The sequence below is a fragment of the Ambystoma mexicanum genome, chromosome 6q (genome assembly GCF_040938575.1).
Source record: "Ambystoma mexicanum isolate Mex_15411 chromosome 6q, UKY_AmexF1_1, whole genome shotgun sequence".
NCBI classification, from domain to species: Eukaryota; Metazoa; Chordata; class Amphibia; order Caudata; family Ambystomatidae; genus Ambystoma; species Ambystoma mexicanum.
The window spans coordinates 675,183,943-675,210,892 of record NC_090937.1 but is presented as its reverse complement, the minus strand read 5'-3'; the positions used below and the strand labels follow the sequence as shown (position 1 = coordinate 675,210,892).

The 26,950-nt window shown below is 40.5% G+C and overlaps 1 protein-coding gene across 2 annotated transcripts in view; it reads right to left on the bottom strand.

The window, feature by feature from the left end:
* Positions 1 to 26,950, bottom strand: part of PRDM5 (PR/SET domain 5) — a 1,215,944-nt gene that overhangs the window by 375,727 nt on the left and 813,267 nt on the right. The window lies entirely within an intron of this gene.

Sequence of the window (26,950 nt, the reverse complement as noted above, 5' to 3'; positions counted from 1 at the left end):
AAATATTGCAAAAGGTCAACAAAACATACCATACATAATTGTATGATATTATTTAAAAAAAATATGAAGATTTGGGTCCATGCTATATCTTGACCCAGAACATTTAGATAGCAGCTTTCCTGTGAGAGTGAGAGCCAAAACTATTTTTCAGAGAGCCGCCTTTTCTGTAAAGCAAGGATATAGTATGTAAATGTAATTCCGTTCAATCCAGTCAATGAAATTTAATTTCATACAGAAAGAAAACCGAGACACACTTTTACTTGATGAACTCCCTGAATTACTTCACTTGGCTTTACCCTTAGTTGACAACATAAACCATTTCTTTCAAGGAAGGGATCGCACACATGTTATGACAGGGGAGATCAGCTGGGACCATCCTTTGAACCATTGTTGAATACAAGGATTGACCACTAGCCTTTCAAGGAGCAGCTTTCACACAAGGGAACATACGGCATGACCTTTAACCTTTCAAGAAGAGACTTCACTACAAAGGATGACCCTTATTTTTTCAAGAAGTTGCTTTCATACAAGGAATGACCCTTAACCTTTTAAGGAGCAGTTTCACTACAAGAGATGACCCTTAATTTTTCAAAGAATTAGCTTTGCCACAATGGATAACCCTTAATTTTTCAAGGAGCAACATTCACTATAAGGGATGACCCTTCCATTTTTCAAGAAATTACTTTGCTACAAGGGTTCACCCTTAACAGTTTTTCAAAGACTGCAATTGCTACAAGCAAAAAAAAAAAAAAAAAGAGAGATGATTTTTGTTTGAAATGTTTTAGGTTTTCATAAATGTCTATATGTTTGTTTTTTATCATATAAAAAACCTAGGAAAATAAACGTGGACATACAAACAGGATTTAGAACTGCCTCCCTCTGCATGCTTCAGATGGAACGTACATGTGGTTGCTTGTAAAAGCCCTGGATGTGCCACCCTAGCTTCTCCATTCTGATTTGGAATGAACACCCTGTCAGACCACGGCATAGCAAATGCTGCACATGTAATACAAAAATAATCCCAGGACATGCGGTGGGGCCTTCTGTTGCTGCCGCCTGTAGTGCTGGTGATTAAGAGCTCTCCTGCAGATTGCCATCTTCTCTTGCCATTGACACGGCTAGAAGACGGCCCTGCTGCATAATCACCTGAAGAGAAAACCATGGCATATTTTCTGTCCAGGTGCATGAGCATGTTTGGGGTTGTGTATAGAGGCCTACTGCCCCGGTCCAGAATATCACCACAAATAATTAATTTCAAAGTGTTCTCGATAAGGCTGAAGGACTTGATTGGATCACTTGGAACACAAAGAATTTTTAGACTAACATATTTTCAATCATCCATGTTTTCTATGCCTTCCCTATAATACCTAAACACCTCACCAGAGCACCTTTTAGATGAATAGTGACAGCCACAGATTGCTCAAGGATCAACAATGCTATTTACTTACATTGTCTCTTAAAACCTATTGTACAGAAGACATCTACATATTTACAAGATATCCCATACTTTCTGGATTGTTTAGAACAACCTGGTACCATTTCTGCTAACCATAATCTATTTACCAAGGATGTCCAAAACCTCTACACTTCGATTCCTCATAACTAAGGATTAGAAGAAGTGGAATGGGCATTATACCACTCAGATTATTTTCCACGGATAAAATGTTTGCTCTTGATTTATTCAAATAATACTATACAACAAAATGTTTTGCTACTATGGCAAATATTACCTTCAAATTTCAGGTATCTCAATGGGATCTTTCATGGGCCAATGCTATGCAAACATCTTTATGTACTATTTTGAGATCAATTTTGTCTTTTATCACCAACATTGAAAGACTGTAACCTGGAAACACATTTTTGTTTGTGGAATGGTTCAAAGGCAAAAGTAGAAGAATTTTGGAATATTTGAACACGGTTCATCCTAGAATCAAATTTACCTCAGAAATAGGATATCTAACTATACGTTTTCTAGATGTTGCAATGAACATTTCTCAAGGTAAATTTCACATCTCTGTTTTCCAGAAATATACTGATTTGAACAATACAATTCATTACAACAGCTTTCATCCAAGATCTATGTTTCAATGCCTACCATATAGTCCATTTGTGAAATTGAAAAGAATAATTTGGAGTCCTACCACCTTTGAAACAGTATGTGACAAATGAGAGGAGCAATTTAAAGTTAGGGTATACCCAGAACTAGTGCTTAAAATGCTTGATCTAGAGTTTCTAACTTAGTGAGATCAAATCTTTTGAAACAATATAATCTCTACTCCTTTTGCTACCCATTACCATTCATTTCAATCTGAATCATCATATGTCCAGAATTATCCCCAAAAATTGAAGTTTCTCAATTTTGATACACAGCTCCTACATATGTTCCCCAAACTATCTATGATGACCTATAAACATGGACATCATTTTAAAGATATTTTGATCAAAGCAGAAATAACTTCTTCTGTTAAGCAACTCACACTACAAAAGCCAAAGACTGGGACTTTTCCATGCCTCAATTGCAATAACTGCAACAATCGTATGATTGGGAACTATATTTCTACCACAAAATCAAACTACAAAACATTTCTACACTAAAAATGTAAACATGTATATAGGCTTTGTTGCCCATGTTGACAATTTCATATCAGCCAAACATCACGAAAGCATGTGAGAGATGTACTGAGCATGAATCAAATATTCGAACTAGAAACTTAAAATCACCAATAATGCGACACTTAATTGACAGAGGACATAATATCTTGCAAATAAGATTAGTGAGTTTTGTGGTGGTACAAAACTATTCAAGAGGGTGTAATCTGCAGAAGAGGTTAGCACAATGGGAATTGTATTGGACAGACTCCCTACACTCGTTACAACCTAAGGGCATAAACAAATATTTCATCTTAAGACACTTGTTTAAGTTAGTTACATGCATGACCCATAAATATATGCTTAAGTCACAATACCAATCTACTGTTCTTCTCACTAAGGATTATCATCTCATGTTAGCAATAGAATAGAAAGTTAATGTACTACTATTTATTATGTTCCATTAGATTGTGAACATAAATGATAACATGTCTTCCTCTATATCCATATTTCTAATTTCATTGAATCATATTTATGTATGACAAATATATTTTAATGCATTTTCATAAATATTTCACATGCTATTATCAATATTCCTTTCAGCACTTACTTTCGTACTTTATCCTTCAGTCTATTTATTTTTTATTTCTCCTATTATTTTTAATCGATTTCATTTTTATTCATGTTCTCACCATGTACTTTCATGCATTTTATACATTCTACCTACTACACACATACCTAACCGTATTCTCATCACCTCTTACATGCACTAATATTATTGCATCACATCTACATTCCGTCGATCCATTGCACTACATCATATTTCAAACTGTGACATCATCAATCCCTGTGCATGATCGTAGCATTTTGAAAACAAAGAGTTTCAACGTATTACACGCAAACGCTACAACCACGGGGGTATAACCTGTCCTCCAACCACAGCGTCTTAGTCTTGGGAGAATATGTAGGTACGTTTCACACAACTTTATCATGTAATATTAGAATCACCTGTCTCTCGACATTTCGAGGATACCTTTTTTCATACATTTCAGATTTCCGTGATTTTCCTGAGAAAGATTATGCTTTTTTACAAACATCTTACTACATGAGGTAAAACTTGATTCTACCTTTCATTTGATTAGCTTTTACTTACATCTTTCAACCTACATTGTATCCATGCCTTTTCAACCACTATTTTTATTGTTCTGCTATTTTCAGATCACTTCATTTACTTTCATATTCGTAATCATAGTTTTGAAAGGTAACTCAAATGTTCCTTGACTAATTGTTTGCTATTTAATACTCTTTCTAAATGCATTTAACATCTCTTTTTATATTGTTGGATTCATATTAACTTTCCTGAGTTTACTGTTATTCTTTCCAGTGGAGTGCCATTTTATGGGAGTATCCTTATTAATTCTTCATAATGGGCTGTGAACTGCCTGTATTGCAACACATGGTTTTACAATTTTGTAACACATAACTTTTGTTATGCTAATAGCAGATAGAAGAAATCACTCTTGAAGCAGGGCTAATGACTCACGAAACATATAGAGCTTATTGCTTTTCTAAATTGGATTCAGTTATTTCGATTTATGTTATTCTGAATTGTATTATCTGATTATTACCATTATTAATTTTGTCTTATTCAGACCTGATGTGTCAGGGGTAGCTTTACCTCCCCTGCACCCAAACTGTTAATTCAACTTGTGACTATAGTGTTACAATTCAATTATAGATAATACCTATACCTTTGGAGTGAATTTGAACACTCATTTCACTAAAGCAGCTAAATGTTCCCAGGCCTCTGAATTCTTTAATTTCCTGGGGCCCACTCGATTGAAGCCAGGGCTGTTGGCAATGGTGGTGGTTTCTGCTCACCCATGGCTTGCATTGGTGTGGACTGGGCTACGGGAACACTAGAAATGATCACAGCAGATACTGATCTATCTAATCTATAATTAGCCTTTGGGGAGAAATTGTGTTTCTATACGGTTTTTAAACACAAATGTTGGAGATTTGATGATAGTGAGACCATATGGACTTGACCTACATGAATTGGTTAGGTTTCATCATCTCGAGACTTGTGGCATACTGATGTTTATATAACCTAACTATAGACAAGATGGTAGTTCTAACTAATGTAGAGGTCTATCTTTTGAATTGTTACAAGGTCCATAAATTGTTTCTTTACATCCTAGCTCCTAAATACTAGGGGAGCACGGGTTACTTTCACATAGTGGGTTCCCATTATGGAATAGGATTTGTGAAATTATCTGGAATGCTGATAGTGCCGTGTGTTAAATAAGATTGACGATATTGGTAAATGGTTCCCCCAAACATTGGATTTTTTATGAACAATTTAAGATGAGTGAACTATTGATCATTTATAAATTGTGCAATACTGAACACTAATAGGTTCCTCATTATTGTTTTTTTTCACATTTTTTCCCCTGATGAAGAGTGGAATAACTCGAAACGTGTTGGGCCTTATTTTGTTAATTAAAGCATTGTTGATATTTACTTGAACTGTCACTACTGTATACTTTTTTTTTTAAACAACATATCTACAAGATAGATAATTTATATGCAACTATTTCACACTAGCACCACGAATTACCACTATCTATCTTGTTTCCCTCTCATTGGAGGACATAGGATAGACTGGTATATATAAGGAACTTGAAGGCTTAGGCCACAATATAGTGTGCAGGGGATGCAGGTTTTCTAATTGGAAACCTTTCATCCTTACAGAACCAATACTATACACAAGGGGAAAAAGTGAGGATCCAAGATTGGAACCCTCCCGTCCCCTGCACACTATAGTATACCTTCAACGGACAGTTAAGGATTCAATGTCAGGTATAAGAATAGTGGTGCTTATTTCAGTTAGACATTACACACAAAAATGCTTTCAAACTGCTTTCTAGGTAGAAATAGCAATTTATTGATCAATATAGAATTTCGTCAGCAAAGCTAACCAGGTGTCCAATATGTATGGCTGACGCATTCTCTTCTTGAGCCTAATTGGCCTGTGAAAAAATGTCACATAAGAAGATACTATAAGTTTGTTGCCAATGTTATGGTTTGATACAGGTATTACAAAATGCCAGACAATCTCGTATGACATAGATCGGATCAAAACTGTACATCAAATCAATGCTCCCAGTACACATGTAATCAGTGGCCAATTAAATGTGAATCGACTCACCATTCACAATGGTTTACACGGCTCACCTTAATGAGACTTCAAATGTCATCACATGTCTTGTGACTACCTAACCCTTCCGGATAGCCCCCTTGAAATAGTCACATTAAGGTGTCCCATTGTGTAGAGGGAAGTGCCTCTCCTGTAGATCAGGGTGATCCTTTTGTCATTAAAAGTTGCTATATCGGTCTTAGCTGTGGAGGTTAGTGTCCCTCATCACCTCAAAGGAAAAGGAAACCCACCCATTATCTATAACTATCTGCACTATGCGGTAAACCTAATATCAGCTGGTTATAGAGGTGTATGGAATTCAAAGATGAGTGGCTGTACTCACCGCAAGAACAGTGCTCTAATCAAACTTATAGAGTCTACAGATGTTTCTTAGAATCTTCAGCTAAAAGCGCCTGGATCAATAGATATATCACCGGACATTCTTGATCTCCGATTGATGTCAATATCGATTACCGGTCACTGTAAAACAGCAGTGTTGTATCAGATCCTTATGCTCAATCGAGGAGATACAAGTTACTCTATAACTCTTTGCCAAAAAAACAAAACACTGCTTAACCTTATGGATAAAAGTATCCACTCAAGGGTGAGCTGTTCTATCTTTCACAAAATGAAGCCTGCAACGACTCAACATGCTCGTAATGTTGCTTGAAGATGCAGTATGGTGCGTATTCAAACTAAATTAAACAAATCATGAAATATGTTCAGATAATTGTCTGTACAGGCCTTTATGCAGCTCAACGATACCTAATTATGTAGAAGAGAAGACTACCTGCGAACAGGTGGGCTACAGTATTCCCTCGGCAGCGCTCCAATATCGGCGTCCATTGCCACAGTGATGGCTGTCGACGCTTATAAGGAGTGCAAGCCATCTTGTGTAAGTATATATACTTACTACAGGTCAGTCTCAACAACAAAGGACTACTGTGCCAATTGTGTTGGTTGACGTCCATCTTAGAGTGGAGTCAGCCAGCACAGAGAAAGTTAATGCAGTGGATTCATGCTAACCATCACTCAATGTATCAAAGCCTTTGGGCAAGAAGTCTAAAGTTGGTTCGAGCTAAAACATTCACCAGTGAGTTATGAGTGTGGTCGATCCACAGCCCCACTTATTGAGCATATTCTTCAATACGATTGATGAGTATAATGCATTTTTATAGACAAGTCAGAGATATGTTGAAGGTCGCAGAATGGAACAATCAACTGCAATGAAAAACAAAAAAGAACATTGGCTCCAATGAGTACACATATTTAATTACATATATAAACACAACATGGCCATTTCTGTTATACAATAGGGTCCCCATGCCACGAACAACGTCCATAATGGTAAGTCCATTCATATTGCCATCGGGTACATAATACTTCAAATAGAGGTGCCCATAATTATTGTACACTGAGTACATATTCATAACATGGGTTATTCATTTTGGAAAAGGTGCAAGATCAGAACCTAATGCTAATGGCAACCACTTATAAAATCTGTTCTAAACAACCTAAATAGTCTGTCAAATTTCAAGAGAAGGTTGTCAATATGCATCGCCATGGACTCACCCAGAAAGGAAAGCCGGTCTTGTATGTTTGGGCATATATCTAGAGTCTAAAGCTATATAGTTAGCAAAGTCATCCTCTAGCCCCAGATTATACATACGTTAGAGAAACCCTATCCTAACTCCCTCATCGGACATTACAGTCTTACAAGAGAAAAGTAACTCAAAAGGTAGTTCTATGAGTGTGTTGAAGAACATTAACTCATTCTTAACGCGAAACAAGGTTCATCATTCTTATGATTGCAGTGTAATACATACAGAGAGTGGAATTACAACTGATTGTTAAGGGAGCAATGTGCTCAATATTATTGTTACAAAATGGTGTGGGCCTGGCTAATCGCACATATCGTCCAGTTTGTTGTTACAACCATCATCTTGTCATGATTACCTCACCATTATTGTGAGTGAATTGGCCATTTTACAGATATAAGGCAGCAATAGCCTGCACAAAAAGTCGGTGATATCAATTACCTCGTGGCAGAACAAATAGCATCTTCACATGGTCACGTAATTCACTGAAAACTAAGTAAAGTAAATCAAATTAAATATCAGACTTCAGATAAAACAATTGAGCGAGAATTCCTCATTGAGACCCCTATGATGTAACATTTCAAGGAGGTGAATCCAAAACTTTTCTCTTCGTGACAAGAGAGACTGATATTCATTGCCTCTCTGTGGACATTTCACAACATCTATGGCCTGAAATTTAAGTTGGGCTATCGTGTGGTGGTTTTCAACAAAGTGTCTTGCTATGGGTGATCTGACACTCTTGCACCTGATGTTTGATTTATGCTCTGTCCATCTGAATTTGATTAGTATGTGCATTCCAATAATGATTCTCATTCAATCTTCTAAGTGTCAAAGCTTTATCTTGACTGTGATGAATATAAGCATTCCAATTATGATTCTCCATCCCCCTCCCGGATCTCCCGTTTTCTCTGTTATATGCACATTTTCGTGATAATGTCATTGGCTTTGTTATTCATTCGGACTCTTCTCTTTGCTTTGAAAGGCTGATATCTCAGTGGCCTCCGATTGCATGTTCTTTATACCCTCGCACAAGCGTGTTCTTCGGTATTGCAGATACTATTTGGTTTTCAGTCTGCCATTGCAAAGTAACACTGGCTCCATCCTCGGGACTACAGATTCACCACATATGTGTGGTGGTCACGCCAACACCCTTTCTCTCTCTCTCTCTCTCTCTCTCTCTCTCTCTCTCTCTCTCTCTCTCGGTATTGGGACACTACATGTCAAGTCTTAGTTTCTCTCTTCTTTGTTGATCCTATACACTGTGCATCTATTTCAGCTTTTTCCCTTCTCACTATGACAAAACATGGTGCATCCTGCCTCTGCCTCTCCTCTGTATCACATAGCGAGCTGATTCATAACTCACAGGTTTCGTCTCTCCGTCTCCTCCCCTCTCATATATTACATAGCTGTGCGATTTCCCTGGAACGCCACAGTGTTCCTTTCTCTCTGTCTTTAGCAGATTCTCTATTCCACCGCAGGTCACCCCCCTCCTCATCCCAGCAAAGGGTGATTTTTCCTTAAGAGCAATAGTTATTGTTTCCTGTTGACAGTAAAACATATTGACCTTTTGCTCATACAACTCTTTTTACTGGATGGCTTTTTTGGAATGTTCTCTAGGGAGTTGCTCACAAGAACGGGGTCCTTGACCCCAAAGGGGGAGTCTCTCCTGGCGAGGTCCCACTTGCCTCTACCACTAGGGATGGTGTTGGGAGCGGGAGCGTCTCTCTAGCCTCACAGGGGATGGGGGGTCTAGCCCCTTGTGAGAAGGGAAGAATTTCTGAAATTCATCACACACATTTCCCCTTAATTTGGGGGCCTCCCCTTCTCCAATGATTGGAAATCGACTAAGAAAGTCCACAATTCCTTTCAATGTTCTACTGTGAAACAGAATGGTTGCAAATCCAAGGACCACCTCATGATCCTGGTATTGGTGTCTTTTCTTAGTCTTAGACTCATCCATGTCAATAAAGATTGATCTGTAACAAGTCTGTATTTTCTGCCGTTCAAATGGTATCTTAAATGGGGAATGGCCCACTTTGTCGTCAAAGTTTCCAATTCAACATTTGCATAATGTTGTTCTCTATGAAAGAGTTTCTTGCTAGTATACAACACTGGATGTTCTATGCCATCATGTTCTTGGGAGAGTATGTCACCTAATCCTGTTTTGGAAGTGTCCATTTGTAAAATTAAATCCTTATTGGAATCTGGCATCTTCAAGACTAGTTAATTACATAAAATACTGTTCTGTCCATCGAAACTTGCCTGGTCTTCCTTACTCCACAGGAGTTTCTGAGGTTGTGCATTTTTCAGTTTATCTGTAAGGTTATTGGCTATACTCTAATAGTTTGGTATAAACCTACGATAGTAGCTGTTTAGGCCTAGGAAAGCACAAAGTTCCCTCTTGGTCTTCGGTGTGGGAGATCGCTGGACTATTTTGACTTTTTCACTTTGTGGCTTGTTCAGACCATTCTCCACAAAGTAGCCAAGATATTTAACCGAAGCTTGTGCTAGGTGACATTTCCCAGGGTTGGCGGTTAGACCATATCTCTTCAATGCTGAGGTAATCTCACATAGATGTTATGTATGGTTGGGCCAACTGTTTCTGTGTATTACAATATCATCCGTGTTTGCCAACATAATGGTGCATAAGGCTTTATGACTCTGTCCATAAGGCATTGGAATGTTGCAGGTGCACCATGAAGACCAAAAGTTAAAACCTTAAACGGAAACAGGTTTTCGGGTGTTGCAAAGGCTTTTTTTCCTCTCAGTCTGATACATTAAGGGGACACGCCAATAGCCTTTGGTTAAATATATTGTGGCTATGTAATTAGCTGAGTCCAACTTCTCAATTAGATCATCTATTTGTGGCATTGGACAATTATTGAAAAGAGATATAGAGTTGAGCGTTCTAAAATCAATACAAAACCAACACGATTGATCTTGGTTTGCCACCAAGACAATGGGAGAGGTCCAGGGACTCTAAGATGGTTGGCATTTAAGCATTTCTTTAACCTCTTTTACATTATTTTCTCACTAGCTTCTGATATTTTATCAGGTTTTAAATTAATAATTTTTACTGGAGGTGTTCTGATACAATCAAATAAATTAGCAACCCTACCTGTTCGTTATATGAACACCTCAGGGAATTGACCTAATAAATCCCTGATTTCTGCCTGGTGAAATGGTGACAGGTCTGGAGAAACTAGGGTATTTTCTTTGTCTGAGTCGGTAAGGAGAGTGGCCATTGTCACAGTGGTATCTTCACTCGGATCTACTCACAACTTTTTCAGTAAATTAACATGATCCACTTGGGTCTTCTGTCTCTTTTTGGGTTGTGATATGAGATAGTTCAAGGGGCCCTTACTTTTGATTATTTTATATGGCCCAAACCATTTGGATACCATCTTAATCTTGGAAATGGGCAAAAGAACCAATACTGACTGTCCTACCGAGAAGGTACAGGGAACAGCCTTCTTGTCACAAATTGCCTGTTGATGCTCTTGGGCTTGTCCCAGATCTTTACATACAATTTCTCTCACCGTCTCCATGGTGGTTTGAGAAACTGGTAGGATGGTCTCTTCTCTTTCTTCCCATGTTTACCTCAACATATGTAATAGATCTTGGGGTTGTCCCCATATAGCAGTTCAAATGGGGTGTATCCCAGAGAAGCTTGTGTTGTTTTCCTTACTGCAAATAATGCCCATGTGATCCTTGCATCCCAGTTCTTTCCCTCATTCTCTACTCATTTCTGCAATATCCTCATTAGAATCTGATTGAAACGCTCAACTACCCATCGGTTTGTGGGTGGTATTGGGGTTTCTCATTATTTTGATATTAAGGAGTTCTTACACTTCCTGCATAAGGCATGACATGAAGGTGGTACCCTGGTCCATGATGATCTCTTTTGGAAAACCTACCCTTGATAGAAAAGGTTCTAAGTGCTTCAAAACCAATTGTGTGGTATTATTCTGCAACAGGAAGGCTTCGAGAAATCCTGGCTGTTGCAATCCACTATAACTAGTAAAAAGCGATTACCCAGTTTGGATGTTTCCAAGGGTCCGACTGTGTCCATGGCTATGCCAGACAATGGGATATCAATGATAGGTAAGTGTTGTAGGGGTGCTGGGGGAAATGGCATGAGTGTTAATACGTGGCTAGACTGGCGTTTTGATGCACTCAGTCTAGCCATGTCTTACCATGGCATGATATTTATTTACTGGACTTCTATGATCAAGCAAACATGATAAGCATTATTACATGGCTAGACTGGCATTTTGGTGCAGCCAGTCTAGCCATAATATCTTACTGTGGTCTGGCATTTTTTTACTGGGCTATGTGACGAATCAAAGGAATTTGTCCCTTCTCCCCAAAGGGACACACCCCCAGGTGAGGCTAGAGAGGTGAGCCCAACCCAAAACACCCACCCTAGTGGTCAAGTGAAGTGGGACCTCACTGGAAGAAACTCCCCTGATTGGGCACAAGACTCCTGTTCCAGTGAGGAGCTCCATATACAGTATTCCAACAATACCTCTGTACACTGATAAGATGTATATGAAGAAAAAACCTGCATATGGTTGAGACGAGAAGAATGACAGAGAAAAAGGAATATGATACCTTACCGGGGAAGACCCACACGTACATAACATATGAAAGGGGAGGAGACTGGAGATGAGGGAGAGAAGCCTATGAGTTACGGATTGGCTCTCACGCTGACAGAGGATAGGCTGGACGAGCAGGGTCCTGCTGTTGCGAAAAATGCAAGAAACTGACATAGACACGTTGCATCTTGCAACCCAGAAAGTGAAAGAGACACAAAGATGAACATGCGGCATACCAACTCCTGGAGAGAGAGAGAGAAACACAGCTGGATGTGTGGTGTCCCAACGCCCCAAGAGGGAGAGAAGTGAAGTTGGGCGTGTGGTGTCCCAACACCCGGGAGAGAAAGAGAAAGTGGTGGCGTGACAATAAACTCATAGTGGACCCGGTGACCCAAAACAATGCCAATACCACTCTGCAAGTGCCAAAGTGGAACCTGTCAGTACCCAAAGTATCAAGGAGCCATCCTATCCGATGGCAAGAATGTAGAGAGATTGAACAAACATAAGAAGCCAACCTGATGAACCAAAGAGACGATCTTGAATGAATTGGAAACCCAGTGACATTATCCCTAACAGCAACAGGTAAAAAGGAAATTGGCAAACCTGACATGGAGATGGAGAATCATTATTTGAATGTTCATACTCTTATCAGTCAAGATAAAGAAACTGCACTATTAAAGTCTGGGAAATTCAACGAGAATCAATATGAGAACAATCATACGCGTCCCAGTCAAGATAAAGTGTTGCTATATAGAAGAGAGAATGAGAATCATTACTGAAATTCTCATACTCATTCCAGTCAAGGGGAAAAGCTTATCTAGAAATACATAGACGAATAATTGAGAATCATTGTTGGAATAATAATGTTGATATCAGTCAAGACATAGAAAGTCTAGTTAGAAAAGAGAGCCTAAATCTAAAAGAAAAGTCTGAAGATAAGGTTGGAAAATATATTCAATCACAAGTCTCAGAAAGGGATTAGATCTGAGACTGTGAACTGGACAGTGGGAAAACAGTGCAAAGCAGAGCATTATACGTACTGGATAATTTTACCATGTGAAAGATGAATGATTAATAAGTACGAAAGCTAAAAGGAAAACAAGAAAGTAACGGAAATCTGTTACCAAAGAAAGCAGGAATCAAAGCCCCATAAAGTATTGAAGGAACTACACAAATGTACAAAAAGAGTCACACGAGGCTACTTGAAGATAAATTATTGAACTGAAGTTTTCAAGAAGCAAAAACCCCATGGGAAGTGAGTCATTCTCCTGTCTTTAGTTATTAATTTAGTGGTAGGTTCAGAAAGGGTTAGTTCGGATGGTGGATCGATTCTGTTAAGACATTCACTGACGACTGACAAGCACCTTCATTTTTTTTAGTTAGGGACACCTCATAGCATAGTGTAAGGGTGTAGAAGTAGAAAAGCAACTAATGTGTCATGATTTTGGCTATAGACTTTTATTAGTGAGCAAATAAAAGAGAACATTTTATCTGACCCTAATTCTAAGATGGGTTTCCCTGTCTCAAGTAATACTAAGGAGGATGTCAGTCTAAAAACAGAGTCCACCTTCTTTTACTTTTTAAAACCATTTTTATTTGCACACACCTGTGCAGGCCATTTTTGTTTTCAATGTTTCAAAGTCCTGTTTTCCATGTGACAGGGATCTTTGATTCCTCCTTCCTTTGTAAATGAAAATGCTGCTTATCAATTGGTAATGACAGATAGGCCCCTTTCCACATGGCTCTTTAATTTTATGTGAAAAACAACAACAAAGGCCAGGCCAATTTTGTTTCAGTGTTTAAAATCTTGCTATTCATGTGAAAGGGACTTCTGTTTGGGGCCTTTAAATGTACCAAACAACACTATAACTGAATTGAGAAAGAGCAATGGTCTTCTTGGTCCAGACGAAGGGAACCATTCTTTTGGACCAAGAGGACCACCGCTCTTTCTCAGTTCAGCTCTGGGTGATGCAAACAAAAGGTTATTCTTAAAGGATACAAATGAAAAGTCTCAAAAGACTCCTTGGGCTGGGGGTTCCAGCAAGGCATTTAGTAAAAACGTCTTGTATTTTGAAAGTCCTAGGGGGGGTGGTTCTTTCCCCCTGGCATTTCTCAGCTTTCTCAGTGGTTTGCCCAATGCTAGGACAAGTGTGTTTCTTCTCCTGTCCTTTATCAGGACCTTCACAATGGCAAAAAGACTCCCTCCACTTGGCTCCTTTCGTAATGTTCATTTATATTAGGGGGTATGGCTCCCTTCTCCCGGCCTTTCTCAACCTATTCACAAGGCCAAGAGAATGGCACTCTCTTGGCTTCTTTCACAGTTTCTATTAATACCAGGGTGTACATCTCCCTTCCCCTGGTCTTTCTGAAACTCTTCACAGCGCCACAGTCTTCACAGCCCATCTGGTTCACTGTCCTGCCAGGAGCTGTGACTATGTTGTAGGCAGTTTGTTATTGTTTGTGAGTCCCAGACTCTTCGTAGTTCTTGTAATTTCTTAGCACTAATACCCAGTTCACTATCTTCCCAGGTATTCACCAGGTCGGGTCCCAGACCCTTCTTATGGTTTCTTTCTTTCTCGGGTCTCAGACCCTTCTTATAGTTTCTTCCTTTCTCAGGTCCAGCACCCATGTTATGTGTTTTCTCTGCCTTTCAGGGGCCCATACAACAATCCTGGTCTTCCTACCCTATTCTATGCCTTTACAGTGTCTCTTGGTTGTCTGTAGGCTTTGTTTCCCTTCGCTGGCATCTTCTGATCATACCAGGACCTTATGCTGCCCTGCAGCCGTTCCTCATTGCTTTCTGGCCTCTTCAAACATCCCAGAGACTGCAGCAACTCCGCAGCAGCTCCCTGCTCTTGGGCTGCATGACCCAGGCAGTTTACACTTTCAGCGTTTTCGCAAGGCTGGTTGTTCTGCCTCATGTCTCCTGCTCCAGTCTTTCCACAGCAGACCTGCCGGGGATGACTCTGCAGACAGGTATCTTTCCCCGCCCCTGCTGCTTCTTCCTTTCCTGCGCAGGATTTGAATCTCCCGCTTCCTTCATGGAGGGCCTCTCTCCCTATTTGAATTTCCTTTTTCTATGTCAACCGTGTTTTGGCCAATAGGAAGTCTATAAAGATTAGAACGCTCACTATAGTTATCGAGCTGCTCTTTATGCTTCCGAACTTCTTCCTCATCTCAGTACTGAGCACTGTAGTGAGCCAGTTGTTCTCTTCCTTGTCTCAATACTTAAGGGATATAGGTCCTTTGAAGAGCCCAAACCCTTCCTCGTCTCAGTTCTTCCTACCTTACTGGTTTTAAGGAAAGAGATAGGAACACTACAGGTGGTGTTGTAGGGGGTTGGTGATGAAGCTGGGTTAGGGTGAGGTGGGCCATGAGCATACCACATTCTCTCCAGGTCATCACTAATTCCATAGGGGACTTTCCTCCCCATGAGATCCACCCACTGAGTACCACCCTCAGGAGGACTATTGGGTAGCATCCTCACCTCCCTGGCCTCGTGGGAATGAGCTCTCCCTAGTGACGACATCCGGGGATTCATCACAATAAGGAAAGATAGGCATTTACCTTTTTCTTTTAATAGAAAGCATCTGCACCCTCCTCTAACACACTGCAATTAATAGGCCTTCCCCCAACTGCCCTTGTTCTGATATATCCAGGAGAAGTGTTTGAAAGACAGAGTTCATCTATCAAATATAACAATATAGACAAAGAGGTGCGAAAATGTTCTCATAAATTGAGATTTGTACTGTAGGGTAGTTGGGTGAGAGCCATTGAAAATAATCAAGAATCAATGACTGTTGAAAGTGAAGAGTTTACCTAGTTGGAATAGATTATCAGCGGCTGATGGGGCAGGGATTGTCAACACAGTGTGAAAGCGGCTGCTTAAGAGTCGCCCATGTTGAATACAATTGTAAACACACTTGCTGTTAAGAAACATGTTGACAGCACTCCCACATAAATCACCGGATTAAATAACAGATGGCTGACTTTCCCCAAAAAATTCTGTGGTATCTGGTTTTTCCCCATCCCTGTCTGTGCTTGAGTGCATTTCAGTGTGATGTTATCGTGTATGAGATAATGTGTAGAATGTATGTGCATGAGGTCATGTGTACTATTTCATGAGAGGAATTTCATGTGCTGCGGATATTCCATATTCCATTCCAGACTATGGGAATGGTTACCTGGGTGGTGGGCACATGTGTTTCCAATGTACATAGTTATTAGTTAGTGATGCAATTGAATACATTATTTACCCTGGGGACTTACCCGTGGCTCTTCATTACTGCAATTGTATATGTTGGCCCTGAGAATGGCCACGAGATGGACCCAGAAGTACTCCTGAATCGAAATGATCCTATTGTGCCCCTGTGAAATAACCATAGACGTTGTGGAGGTGCACTGCCCGTGCCATGAATGCCTTGTTCTGACATGGGTGAAGTTACAGTCCTGCTACGGTTTGATTATATGGCAAATGTGAAGCACCAGAATACAGAGGATCATGGCGAGAGACAAGCCGAGCTCCTGTGATTTAAAGTTGAGAGAACCACTTTTCAACGCCAGAAGTTAAATTTAGAAATGTGATGATGGGACTATGGTTCAAAATGACAAAGCCATGCGTGCCATTTAGCTGGTAGATGTGAGGTGCAGGGATCAGCTGAACTAATTCAACATAATAGTTTTGGGGGGGGGTGGAGGGGTCCCCAATTATTTAGCAATTTAGCAAGTTCATAGTTTAGTAGCTGCCTACACATTTTATATACATATATGAGTCATACGTTTCGTTTTGAGTGCAAGCTGCTTAGTGGGTGTATGTGTGTTACACCATTCCGTAACATATTCAGTTTATGAAAAGATAAACTCCAGGATGGTAGATGAACGGTTATGGTAATTCCGCATGTCCTGGCAATAGTATATTTGGGTTGAGATGGCAGGATGTCAGATTGTGGTGGTCAGTGTTAAAATGTCATTATTTGACAAATTATTATTTCCAAAATGTCCCTTCCAAAGATGGACTGATGGGTTAATGTACAAGTCTGTGATGTTACAATGTGTTCATTCTATATATGTAAATCGGTCTCTATATGATGCATGTTGAAAAAAGGGTGTTTGGAATTGGGCAAGTGCTGGTTGCTTTTGGCAAACAAGGTTTACATTAAGACACCTGTTCATATTCCAGCAACATGGTGTGTTACTCATTAGTTGGTCCAAGTGTGATATGTTAAGCTTCGTATCTTAAGGGTAATGTGATTTGAGAGATGGCACACAACATGTTTCTTTAAGATACTTAATAATATTCCAGCAACCTAGAGTCTTGCAAGCCAAGGATTTTACTGTACATAGGAAGAAGATGTCATGTTATTAAAGATTCTGTAGATCTTCCAGCAACTGCGATGGTTGAATTTGGAGATGTGGGAGTGTGCAGAGTCGAGGCTCAGAGGTAAGTATGTTTATGGTTGAATGCAGAGGATGGGAGTGGATATCATGTTGATTTCAATATGACTACAGTTTTCTGGCACAATTTGACAGATTAGACACTATTTGCTTCTGGGCATCTCTGGTTTCACGTGTGTTGAATATCACTTTGGTGTTTGTAATGCAGGGAGGTGTGTGGCACCTGGTTCCTTCCCTTCCCTGAGAATGTATGTGAATACAAGTCAATGCAATGTCAGACTATGGGGGTCATTACAACCCTGGATGTAGCCATGCTGCTATTTGCGGCATGGTTACCCCCATTCCGGGTACCGGGTCTGGGTTCCTGGATTGGGGAAATACCAGGCCATTCTGACCTTGGAGGGCCCGGTATTTCCCCATTCCAGGAACCCATCCCCATTGGAGCACCCATAGGGCTCAATGGGACTGGGGAGCATGCTAACAACGGGCCCGTTAATAAAGGGCCCATTGTTAGCATACTGGACCGCTCACAGGACCCGCGAAGGACGCCTGGCGAGCAGAACTCGTAATGAGGTGGTGAGGTGGTAGGGGGATAACGGGGCCGGTAGCTCTACCGGCCCTGTTAACCCCCTACCGCCAGAGTCGGCATGACCCACTTTGAGAGGTAATGTTTAGATTATGGTGAGAAGAAAGTTTGCAGTGGGAAATATTCCACCCACGACAATTGGGGAAAGTTACCCTGGTTGTAGGCACTGGTGGAACCTATATATGCAAAGTACATACTTTGTGATGTAACTGAATAAAGGACTTACATGGGAACTTAGCTCCAGCTCTTTATTACTACAAATTAGCAATCATTAGAATTATGAATCAATTTGCACACAATTCAGCCAAAGGATGTCTTGGATATGTAGTTAATTTGAGAGTGTCTCATCATTAGTTGTTTCTTAAAAACCATATAGACTTTTTCTAACAGTGCAGGGCTTTGAGAACACAGTGCTCAATAATTCAAACATGGCTCCTCTGCTATGTCATTCTAAAGTAAGTCCCTCTTCTATAATGCATGATGATGATGATGATGATGATGATTGTCATTATTACAATCATCATCGTCCGAGTCATTTTATCTGAGCTGTTTTTCAGTGATTCACACAAACGGCCCCTCCTCATATAGCATGAAAATGAGCTAACCAATCGACATCTTCTTTCACTGATTGGGCTTATATCAAACACGTTTCTGGTTTTGATAAATAGTTGCAGAATGCGCACTTTCTTTTTTCTTACAACCAAGCTTGACAAATTACCATTCCATAAGCATTTGAGCCTGCAGTTTTCTATGTCATTAAGGGCATTTAAATGGACTGTAACAGTTAATAACAAATCAATGTTCATGTTGCAACCTGAACCATGAATGTGATGCAGGGAACCTAATATAGCTGCTTAATAAAATCAGTCCATGTTGTTTTCATTTATGCACTGATCATTTTAGGAATATCTACCAGGACCGGATTATTACATGTATGGTCGTTGAAAAATGTTTGGTTGGTGTTTATTTGCATTATGGTTCCGCTATGTTCGACAATTTTGATCAAGCTACATGCTTTGCATTCTTTTCTGAGATCTTTAGTTTCTCTTTTCCCATTACAATGAAGGGAAGACGAGTCTCAACATACAAAGTGAAATGCCAGGACAGTTTCAAGGTGATATGTATTACTGTGCTGCAACATCCAGAAACTCAAACAACAATATAACCAGCAGATACAATCCAAGACGAAAATTGTTGAACACAATAAACAGACTCAGAATAATGATGCATGCATAATCACAATAGTAAAGGAAAATGTAGACTGAAAAAATTAAAGTTGTAAAACATACCAGTACCGTGTAATAATGTGAATTCTTTGAAATCACTTAAAATTGCAACCAATCTAACTTATTTCACTGCCTAACATTTGTTTGCAAGCTGACCCCAGGTCTACAGAAGGAACACTCAACATGTAACTTTTCCAACACATAGGGTACTCATACATCAGCCAAAAATAGTGTCAACGCAGTTTGCACTGATTCACTCATTCTGTCATTTCTTCAGTCACGCATTCATGCGTGCATTTATGTATTCACTAATTCAGGAATTCATAGGAATTGACGTGAACTCATCCATGGATAGCTCAGGTGCCTTGTTAAGAAGTGGTACCAAAACTTTAATGATCAAGACTCGAATATTTATGATCACAAATCTGAACTTGGTTGTATAGCACACTCATTGCAAAAGTTCTAAAGTATGTTGAAATGTTGTTCACCATTATTGAATCAGTAACAACTTTTCATAGGCAATGACTTCCATTCAGCAACTGCACTTTCATAGTGTTTTGAGTGACATGAAGTGCTTTTTTTGCAAAAAGTTACATTCATTGGAGGTAAGACATTTAAACAGAAAATACATTTAATATACAGTCGTATCACTTAATGCTCATATTTGGACCGGATATCTGTTTTCAAAACCTTTGTGTGCAGGTATAACAGACATGTGAGGAAATCACACTAAAATATGACACAGTCCCACAGCTCATGCTAACAATTAATTGTTATTTGCCTTTTAAACATGAGATGTAAACAATTGTCTTCGCTGGACAAGTAGCGGCAGCATTTAATATATAAATCCAGAGTGATATGTATTTTTGAGAAATGTACATTCACTTAATAATGCCATTAGTAAATAAAATCAGACATCAGTACAGTTCACGTCCTCCTCATTTTCCCCATCACCCTTGACATCTGATACTCCCTTTCTACTATCATTCTCCCCCACTACGTCCACCAAGCAAGTAGCCATCCTCCAAGATGAAACAAGTCTTCTGCTCCATTAGACCAGTTCCTCTCACAAGCAATCAAGGACCAAGCCCACCCCACCCCCCTCAGACGTTCCTCTCTCTCATTCCCTTCAAGGTCTCTCTTAACTACTTGTTACAGAATAGGCATTGTCCCATACAGCCTAAACAATACAAACCCCAACAACTATTGTGTGTTTTAATTAACTAACGTACTAGGAGATCAATAGATTGAGCCACCCCCACCAAACTAAGTTTTCTAGTGTATACTCCATGGAAATAGCGCAAACACCCATGTGTATAAATACCGCTCAGTTGCACATCACTCCAAGAACATGTCTACTCTCCTCCCTGATGTCAATGCTGCCTTCAAGCACCGTCAAGCACCTCTCTCTCTTATTCATCTACTCTATCATTGAAATCTGCAACTCTGTACTTGCCTCCTGCCTACAAAACGGGTCCATTTCAACACACCCTCTTTACACTAGGAGGTTACTCAGTGGCATGTTATTTGCCCACTTCACATAGCAATGTACATCCCCTGTCTCTGAAAAAGTCTCTGTAAACATCTCTCTTTATGTATCTTCATCTATCACCTACTCTTCAATGGCACTCAAAGCATGTCTTCCTTTCCGACCATAATCCCTTAAGTTACCCTGAATATCTTTGTATTTGCTGTCCATCAAATACACGTAAATAGATCTAAATAATGAATAAAAGAATGCCAGTATGTCATGTCTCCTGTCAGATGTTCCACTTGTGTAGCTTAACACTGCATGCACTGGACTAGAATGTGCTCACTAATAGCTGTTGACTATTAGCAAACGCCCTACAAAGGGATTGCTCTACTCACTCTTGCTTTGCTGATCAAAACATCCACCTCTCCCTTTAATACATATGCACAAATTCAATAACTACAGAGAGTGAGAGTAATACTTCATAATGGCCGATGTTCCTGCCCCCTTGGTTGGACACTCTCTGACTATCTGCACCTTTGGTCATCAATTATGGAAAGGCTGGAATGGGCAGCCTTCTCCAGGTTTAGCTGGGCTTAGTTAACGCTGGTATGACAGAAACATGCATTTATCAGTCCTGGCGGCCATTTCAGGATTCACACCTTCCCCCGATAGATACGGTCTTGTATTCTCGGGGAGGGATCCAAGTGTCTTATATGTCCCCAACATGATAACTGATTACTGAAATATTTTCTGGGAAACCTCTTGATGCCTTTGAATGTGTCTGGAAGGTCTGGGCTCATTATCAGGCTGAAGTTTTACAACTTTGGCAGGCACTGGCTCCACCAGAGTCAATTGACCAGTAAGATTGTGTCCCTCAAAATTAATCCCATGGTTCGAAAAGCGTGAACTTTCAACATTGCGTCTAACTCTAGTTAACTCTCCACTGGGAGGCAACAGACCAGTAGGATTCTGTCACTCTGTTAAATCTGCTGGCAGGAAACTGCAAATGAGCAACATTGTGTGGAACACAGTCTCGAGGAGCTTGTGAAGCATCTCCCTGGGACTGTGAATTAATGGTACTACTACCACAGACGCAGTGGTTATAGTAGCAGAATAAACTCTACAATTATTCTTTGTTGGGAACTGTCTGCTTCTTGAGAAGAAAATGTGTTTTATCTCTAGAGATGAGCCTGTCTAGGGAGGGGATTCAGGCTATATCACTTTGATAGTGTTAGCGTTAGTATGGCTTCCAAAGGGTGAACTGCCACGGGGCTTGGGAAGTTCAAGGTTACCAGGACAGTGCTGCACTTACTTACTGAGTTGCTCGGGAGGGTTATGGTTACCAGAATTCTCCAGCACTGACCTTTCTCGTTCCCTGCACTGTGATGGAGCTCAAGGGAAGGTGGCCACTGATTCCTTCCCATAGTTACCATAGGGCCACAAGCCCCATCATCCTCTGGGTTGGAGGGGAACCATCGTCCTGAGCCAATTACTTGGTGGTTGTAACAACCTACCTGTTTCAAGAACTGCCAAGGCTGACATGGAGTCCAGATGCTGAGTACCTGGTAGAATAGCAAACAGATAAGCGCCTTTACAACGATATGTATGGCATGTTGTAGGTCAGGCCTTTTATAGACTGGCACCACCCGAACTGGTGCTGATCTCAGAATAGATCGTGCATTCGTTTGAGATCTCATTTTTTATTGATACAAAACAGCTGAATAAATCAACTTTTCAAAATTGAATTACAAAATTCAAAACCGACACAATTTACAATTAACATTTTTTCAAATAAGTTAATAATAAGGATGTACATATATTGAGATGGTGTTACTACCAATGAAAATAAAAAAAAGAAAAAAGAAAAAAGGAAAGGAGATGAGAGAATGAAAGGAAAACAAAAGGAAAGTGCAGTCATACAAGTAATCTCATTATATTTCGTCATTGTGGGGGACTTTCCCGTTCTTATTATGGTGACTAGTAGTTGCCCCTCAGAGGAAGTGGTGGTGCCCCTCCTGGTGTATGTGAGTGGTGGCAGCATGCAGCGCCTCAGTTAATATGACAGTGCCAGTCCATATGTAGATGTGGGTTCTGCAGCCCCATTCAACCTTTAGATGTGCCTAAGGGTAAAACTGGCCCTCTGGGTCCCTGAGGTGTGGTGTTGGTGCCTCTGTGGAGGTTGGTCGTGTGTAGTAAGGATGTGGTCTGATGCGCCCAGTACGAGAGTCATGACAGTACTCCCTGCATGAATTCACCCCGCTGAGGCCAGGGTTTTGCTGGTGAAGTTTACTGACTAAATGGGGGCATCCGGGAATGACAATCTGAGCCATAGTGTATCCAGTCTGGGAGATAGTGCACTCACCCTCTTGGTGTATAAATGATTGTTAACCTCATATTCTGACTTCCCTTCTATGATGTCGGGTGATGGCACTATTCCTGCTCTGAGATATGGGTGTTTCTTTTTGGTCAAGGAAAAATGAAACACAAGGTTGATATGGGAACCATTGGCAGAGGTAGTCGAACAGCTACTGGCTCTACCATTGTTTCCATGGGGAATGGACCTACGTACTTGGGCTAAAACGTTGGGCGTTCCCGGAGCCATAATTGCCTGACTGAGATCCATACTTTGTTTCTGGGTTCTAGAAGCTCGATTAGGCAGCAATATATATAAGTGTGTTGATTGTAAATGGTGTTAGGAGTTTTAAGGGGGCCTTTTAAGTGACTTAGGGCCTTTCTTAGGTGGGCATGAGGTTTTTATTGCAGTTACAGAGCAGTCTTTGAAAGTGTGTAAAACAGTGGTTTTTAGATGAAATCCCCATAGACTATAGAAAAGAGAATAGCCAGTAGACTTCTAAACAAGGTTGCTAAAGGTAAGCCTCACATAGAGCTACTGCTCAAGAGATCGATTTGTTTTCTCTGTCTGCCCAGTGGTCTGCAGATGGTAAGCAGCAGAGAGCCACGGTTATATATTCAATGGGTAGCAAAAGACACACCAGAACCAGAACAAGAACCAACTTCCCCTACCTGAAATTACTATCGAAGGAGCTCCATGTAAGCTCACTACCTGTGATAGGAACACCATAGCGAGTTCTGTGCCAGGTGAACTTTTCTTGAGGGGAATACATATAGCCATCTTAGAAAACTGGATGATGACTGGAGGTTAACAGTGCACCCTCAATCAGGGGGTGGGAGGGTTCCTTGATGGAGTCCAAAGAGAGTGTGTGCCATGGTTCAAGTGGTATTGCTAAAGGTGGTAAGAGGCCCTGAGTGTGTTGTTGACTGCATTTGTTGCAAGCACATATGTCACAGGTTTGTGCATATGTGTGATCGTCCTGCCGCACTGTAGGCCACCAACAATTCCTTTGCAATAGGTCTGTAGTCTTCATGATTTCAGAATGACCGGTTAAGTGTGAGTCATGATGCTGTTGTACTGTCCAGAGTTGCAAGTCTTTGGGTGGCAGATATAATGCTTTCCCGTAGTACAGTAGACCGTCTTCTTGTGATCTTTCAGGATCTTCTCAAATCCAGCTGTCCTGGTGCATTGGGTGAAACAGTTCTGAATGTGTTCCAGTATTCATTCCTTTCCTGCCAAGGTTCCAATGAAATGGGCTGGTGGAGTGGTTGGTAATGGTGGTTTTTCCTCATTTTAATTGTTTGTCTCCATTCCTAGTTGGGATAAGTCATTCCCATTCTAAACGCTGTGACAAAAAGTGATGATGAAATTGAACTCAGAAACAAAAAAACATACACCTCAGTTGATGTAAAGCGAGTGCTCAAGCTGATCACAAAAATTGAATGCTTCTGGTGTTCAGTGAAAACCAAGTAGATAGTGTCTCCATTCTTTGAAGGTTGAGGTGATAGCCAACATTTCCTTTTCTGCCATCATTTACATAAACTCGGCTGCTTTGATGTTTTGAGAACAGTAGACTACAGTGTGTAGATAATTAGTGCTCAGGTCCCGTTGGGAAAGCCCCCATATCAGCACTGAAAGCCTCAACTTCTACTATATATGGCTGTTCTGGGTTTGTGTGTTTTAGGATAGGTGCTGATGAGAACATCTTCCCAGACACTAGAAGTCTTGATACACATCCTAGGTCCTTCCAGCAAGAGATCTATGATGGGTGAAACCACTAAAGAACGGTTGGAAATGAAGTGCCAATAAAAATGTGTGAAGCCTAGGAAGCTTTGAATCTCCTTTACTTACATCAGGGATTTCCATTCCATGAGCACTTGCTACATGTTAGGGTGCATCATAACTCCCTTGAAGCTCAAGCTACATTTTTCACACTTAGCAAAACTGTGGTATTTCTGGAGAGGCATCAACAATGCCTGAACATGTTCTACATGTTCTTATTTGGATCTTTAATAAACTAAAATGTCATCAATGTAGAAAATTGCCAAACATTCGGTGATCTTCACAATACCTCATTGATTAAGTATTGAAAGGCAGCAGGGGGAGTGCAGAGCCCAAATGGCATCCTCCAGTACTCATATAGCCCATAATTAGTCCACAATGTCATCGTCCACTCATCACCACCCTTTACCCACATCAGGAGAGATGTACCCCATAGATATAATTTTGTGGACTCCTTGACCTGTTTGAGAAGTACTGTAATCAGTGTGAATGCTTTATAGTGCACATGTATACATTTCCACTGATTCAGATATGCAGGTCTTTGGGACAAAGGTGAAGCTGCTGGAAACATGGAAGGGCGAATTTAGCTGTTTGCCAAACATTCTCTTATGTATTAGCACAGATGCTTATCCTCTGATTCAGTTAGGGCACACACCAGACAGCAGGGAACATATGCACCAGGCACCATATTTGTTTGGCAGTGGTATGGAAGATGGTATGGAAGATGGGGTGGTAAGATATTCACCATTCCCTTGTTGAAAATGTCCTGATAGCGGCGTTTCAAAATTTTCCATGGTTCCAGTCCAGGAGTATCCATCACCTCATATGCCGATAAGCAATGCCTCTGTGTGTGCCCTACGAGAAAGAAAGTTTTAATACAAGTGGGTGAGGTGAAATGTAAGATGCATCCCTTTTAGGAAATTATTGGGTCAGATGTTTGGCTAACCATGGGATGCCTGGGACACCTTACATTGAGGTGTCTCTCTCAAATCAAACACTACCAATTTAGTGTGTCCACCCAGGCATTGCAAATTGTACAATTCTGTGCAGTATCTTACAGCTCCTGATGATAAACTAGTTCTATCTACCCCAAACACCTCTTATTGTTTCTCTTTAGGAACTATGGAGACACCAAAGAGTGCCGCATAGGTTTGGTCCATGGAATAACCCTTGGCACTGCAGCCAATAAAAAACACTGCTGAATGTGCTTTTCCTACAGGGGGTGGAAAGAACTACCTGGCAGGTTACATGAGGATGCTGCTCAAGGAAAACAAGAGATTACCCTCTCTCTTTAAAAAGTATGTAAAGCCCTCACATTTTACAGAAAGAAATCCATCTTCAATGTCAAATTTGCATTCCTTAAAGATCAGATTAACTCAGCTATCAATAAACCTGATAAGCTATTTTCAATAGTTAATACTGTTATCGGTCCTCCTTGTCTTCTTCAAGCACTAGACCCCTCTGTGGACATGGCAGACTGGTACAATACCTTCTTTATGGAAAGGATTCATAAGATAAATTCAAGTGTTCAACCCACCAACAACTTAGTGTCGACTCTGCAGCTTTTTACATTCTGTATCTGACTGTTCCTTTACATTTACAGAGGTCACACATGAACTATTTACTTCCCTTTTGAGCAGGCTCAACAGCTACCAGCTCAACCATCTTTTACTCAAGGGGTTGTTCCATTGGGACTTAAGTACACCATTATTATGCCCTTGGTCAAGAAATGTTATCTTGATCCACTGGAACTGAACCATTGTCGACCCATTGGCAGCCTTCCTAGGATGGTAAAAGCAGTGTTGTTGCAACTCATAGATTTTGTGGAGCACAATTTGATCCTGCATCAACTCCAGTCCAGCTTACAACCACAACAAGGAATGGAATCTGCTCTGGTCTCCATCTGGGACAACCTTCACAACTACTCTTACCAGGGACTTTTGTCTTTACTGATCATGCTATACATGTCCGCTGTCTTTGACACAGTGGACCACTCTCTTATTCTGTCTTGTCCTGTAGACACAATGTGAATGTCTGCTCAGCCCTGGAGTGGTTTGAGAGCTTTGTTTCTGTGAGAAACAAAGTGGTGGAAACTGATAATTTCACTTCAACTCCCTCTCTGGGTGCTTGTAGCATGCCAGAGGGCTCCTT